We start from the raw sequence: 4,967 nt of genomic DNA on the forward strand, positions 1-4,967 counted from the left end.
GTCCATATTATTTAAAGACAGAGATAAATGGGACAATGAAGATTATCTGGTAGCAAATGGATTTCATCTCATGACATAACTAATTTTTTGGTAGGGCTGTGTTAAGAAAGATTCTGGGACTCTATCTGCACTGGGAGGTATAGAGTGTCTTGATCAATTAGCAATGTCTGCCTTGTTGAGACTCTATCTGCACTGGGAGGTATAGAGTGTCTTGATCAATTAGCAGTGTCTGCCTTGGGCTTTGGAAAAGTGGTGGTGGCATGTAAGGCAGAGATTTGCCATCTTTGATCTAGTCTCCTCATTTCACAAACTTAGTCATTTTACATCATGACTAAGAAGTTACTATAGTTACAATTTATAGTGTGAACTACTGCCTGAGCCTGCTTTTAATCCTGAAGTCACTGATGCTTAGAGCAAGGCTGTTTCACTGACCAGGCAATTGAACAACCAAAAAAGTAATATAAAACAAAAAGGAATAAATGTATTGGCATTTCAAGCATTAATAGGAAAAGTATTAGAGCTTAGAGGGTTCTTTCTAAGATCAATAAAATCAAAATGTAGACAGTGCTTCAGACTTTAGTATGCATCAATAGCCCCTAGAAGGCTTTAAAAACACAGATTGCTGGACCCAACCTGCAGAATTTCTGATTCAGCAAGTTTCTGGGGTGTGGCCTGAGAGTCTGCATTTCTAGCAAGTTCTCCAATGATGCTCTGGTATGGGACTATGCTTTGAGGGCTTCCTATTAGTAACTTTTCCTTGACCATTGATCTGATTCCTCTTAAAATAAAATTAGTTATTCAAACATGTATTTTATATTTTTTTATAAATCTGGGAGACTCAGCCTGCCACCTACATGGGATTTGTTAATAAGTTCTGAAAATCATCTCAAAATTTTAAGATTTAGTGGTTGTTTCAGCAGCATGTATACTAAAATTGAAACAATACAGAGAAGACTCGCATGGCCCCTTCACAAGGATGACATGTGAATTCATGAAGCTTTCCATATTTTTTGGAATCTCTTGTGTGCTGTTGGTAGGAATGAAAAGTGATACAGCCACTATGGAAAACAGAATGGAGATTCCTCAAAAATTAAAAATAGAAATACCATACGATCCAGGAATCCCATTTCTGGGTGTATAGCCAAGAGAATTCAACATAGGATCTCAAAGAGTTATTTGCATACTCAAGTTCATTGCAGCATTACTCACAATATCTAAGAGGTAGAAGCAACCCAAATATCCATGGACAGATGAATGGAGAAAGAAAATGTGGTATATACATGCAATGGAATATTATTCAGCTTGAAAAAAAATGGAAATCCTGTCACATGTTACAACATGGATAAACCTTGAGGACATTATGCTAAGTGAAATAAGCCAGTCACCCAGAGATAAATGCTGTATGATTCCACTTACATGAGGTATCTAAAGTAGTCCAACTCACAGAAACAGAATAAAATGGTCGTTGCCAGGGGCTGAAAGAGGGGGAAATAGGGAATTGGAGTTCAATTGGCATAGAGTTTCAGTTTCGCGAGCTGAAGCTCTAGAGAAGGCAATGTGAATATACTTAACACTACCGAACTGTACTCTTAAAAATAGTTAAGATGGGGCTTCCCCGGTGGCGCAGTGGTTGAGAGTCCGCCTGCCGATGCAGGGGACACGGGTTCGTGCCCCAGTCCGGGAAGATCCCACGTGCCGCGGAGCGGCTGGGCCCGTGAGCCATGGCCGCTAATCCTGTGCGCCCAGAGCTTGTGCTCCACAACGGGAGAGGCCACAGCAGTGAGAGGCCCGCGTACCGCAAAAAAAAAAAAAAAAAGTTAAGATGGTAAATTTTATATGTGTTTTTTACCATGATTAAAGAAAAATTGCTAATTTAAAGATAACAGTAATCCTTGGTTGGTGAGGCATCTAGAGAGAAGTGGAGAAGTAGCTCTTTGTGGCTACTCAAATGTGAGCTGGGGACTTATCCTGTTTCCAGTGTTAGCAAGATTTCCCCTACCTGTGGGCCTATGGACTCCTAACCTCTCATATAAGACTCCTTAAAGCACTCGGGCTTGGGTCCAATCCAGAGATTCTAATTTGGTCTGTAATGTGACCTGGATGGTAGGATTTTTGAAAGATCCCCAGATGGTTTGAATTGTAGCCAGAGCTACAAAGCATTGTTTGGATCAGTGATTCATAAATTATGAAAGGTTAAAAAGATTCTCTTTGGGGTTTGTCAAACTCTATATGCTCAGTTCTCCTCTCTTCTCTTCCTCACAGCCCAGGTAATTCTGGTTATCGTCCCCCTCCCCTACCAACTGGAGAAATATAGCATTAGATGATTTCTAATGCCTCTTTCAGATAAAAGACATCCATGATTACCCTTTTCTATGGTAGGATTCTTCTGTCAATGAATTGGGCTGGATCTTATACGAAGACATTCTTTTTTTCAAACCTCAGTTACAGGGAGTTGAGTTTATCATCAACTGGGTTTGCACATGGTCAAGATTTCTATTAATATTCGTGGAACAGACTTAGTTTTGGCTGTGTGTGTACACAAAGCCCACCCATCCTTTTAAATCCTCCTCAGTCAAACTTCACAGTTAAAGCATAGCATTTAGGCTTAAAATCAAACTGTTGAACTATAACAAAATTCCAATTTTTTGCTTGTACATTGTTTGACAGGCTATGAATAGCTTAGAAGATGATCTGAAGAATGAAGGGATAATGTTTCAGTGAGTTAACATCTGTGTGGAGGGATTAGGTCCTGCCAAGGGCGATTTCCTAGGCTCCCTAAAAATCAGTGTCATAAAATCAGAGGGTACCCAGGCAATCCTAAGGAATTGTAACTGTATTATTAGGGTGTGCCCATCACCAAAAAGATCCCAAATGGAAACAACTCCTCACATATTCAGCCATTTGTAAGCCAGTTTAGATACTCGTGAAATCAGAAATTTGCCAGCATAGGAAACGGGACTTGCCAACTCAATGCTGTTTAATATTAATTAAACTTAATATAGCTCAGTTATCTGTTTTTCAGATATTCCCAAACAGAATACCAGAGAAAAAGAAATAACACTGCATTCATAGTAAATGTATATTTAAATTATATAATCATAAATGTATTCATAATTATATATGCATATTATGTAATGTGAATTATCATATATTCTAGATTTCTGAATATTTCTAGAGTAACTGAATAGGAGGAATAGATATGCTAAATTAATAATTTCCATAAGATTGGTTACCTGGGAAAGTTAACATGAGAATACATTGTTGCAGGTGTTGTTTATACAAACACATGTTTTTCTACACTGTGAAGAAGGCCAAAATACTGCTATGTGACCTGCCTGATTAGCATTCAGGAGTAGGAGGGATTAAAGCTGCCTAGAATTTTATGAGACGATATCACGAGGAAATAACTACCCAGCTGTGTTTTCAAACATGTCTAAGAGTGACCAATACCATTGCTACAGAGATATTACCTTGGAAAGGTGTCCAGTAACACATGAAGGACAAAAGATGATAGCAATCTTGGTGATCATTCAGTGCATCCAAATTTTGATGGGTTTCCCTTTGTGAAGATGATTATATATATAATGGAACTATCACTGTCCCTTCCTCATCTGGTATAAGAATGTAATATGTAACACAGGGCAAGAAACATCCAATTTCTACTGAACAACCCAATTTATATTACAGTTAGTCTTTGGAATATTTAGATGTTAAGCATTACTGAAATGTATAAAATTAAATTAGCGTTCCCAGCATCAGCACTAATGTAGCAGACACTGACACTGGTTGTACATATAGGGAAGAGTAGAAGAAATCAAGGCTACAGGGGCAGAGAACCCAGGTTCAGGGTTCTAGTCATGCTCTGAAAGTATTCCAACCAAGATGGAATAACAAGGGCTATGTTAACTCTCCTGCAGGAACACTAAAAAACTGGACACAACATATGAAAAACGATTTTTAAGACACTGGACATCAGACAACAAAGCCCAATAATCCCTGAGAGATAGGAAACAAATGAGGTGAGTCCTACAATTATCCCAGAATATTGCTTTAGAGAGTTTCCAGGTTATGTTACTGGCAGAAGGGGCCCAAGCTAAGCCTGTTAGTCTCCCTGTGTTGGGGAAATGGACTTGGGAGCCCAAGAAAGCCAAAGTGGCTGGAGTTTGCAAAGTAAAGTACTGGAGAGAGAAAACATACAGAAAGAACTCCAAAAAACTGCAGAGGGCACCTTCTTTAGTCTCCAGCTGAGTTCTGACCAGTGCATGCAGGTGAAAAAACTACACGAGGGGGGGTTTCCCTGGTGGCACGGTGGTTGAGAGTCTGCCTGCCGATGCAGGGGACACGGGTTCGTGCCCCTGTCCGGGAAGATCCCACATGCCACAGAGCGGCTGGGCCCCTGAGCCATGGCCGCTGAGCCTGCGCGTCCGGAGCCTGTGCTCCGCAACGGGAGAGGCCACGACAGTGAGAGGCCCGCGTACCGCAAAAAAAAAAAAAAAAAAAAAAAAAAAAACTACACAAGGGTAGAGAAAAATGCAACATCAATTCTTGATAAAAACTCTCAGCAAACTAGGAATAAGGAAATTTAACCTGATAAAGAACATCTATGTGAAAAAAGATCTTACAGTTAACATTATACTTAATGGCGAAAGACAGAATTATTTCCCCTTAAGATCAGAGCCAAGACAGGGATATCTGCTCTTATCATTTCTATTCAACATTATACTAGCAGTCCTAGCTGGTGCAGTTAGGCAAGAAAAACAAAAATAATTGCATCCAGATTGGAAAGGATGAAGTAAACTTGTCTTTACGTGTAGGTGGCCTTATTGTCTACGTAGAAAACTTGATGGAATTTACCAAAAAAATGAGAACCAATAAATGAGTTTAGAAAAGTTTTGGGATACAAGATTGACATATAAAACTAAATTGTATTTAAATATATTAGCAATGAATATTTGGAAGTTGCAATA

The 4,967-nt window shown here is 39.3% G+C and overlaps 1 non-coding gene across 1 annotated transcript; it reads left to right on the forward strand.

The window, feature by feature from the left end:
- The first annotated feature begins 908 nt into the window (after positions 1–908).
- Positions 909–1,011, forward strand: LOC132508449 (U6 spliceosomal RNA). Its single transcript, XR_009536588.1, has one exon. It is a non-coding gene; the product is annotated as a U6 spliceosomal RNA (small nuclear RNA).
- The last annotated feature ends 3,956 nt before the right edge of the window (positions 1,012–4,967 follow it).

Source organism: Lagenorhynchus albirostris, chromosome 17, assembly GCF_949774975.1.
Source record: "Lagenorhynchus albirostris chromosome 17, mLagAlb1.1, whole genome shotgun sequence".
Lineage (NCBI taxonomy): Eukaryota > Metazoa > Chordata > Mammalia > Artiodactyla > Delphinidae > Lagenorhynchus > Lagenorhynchus albirostris.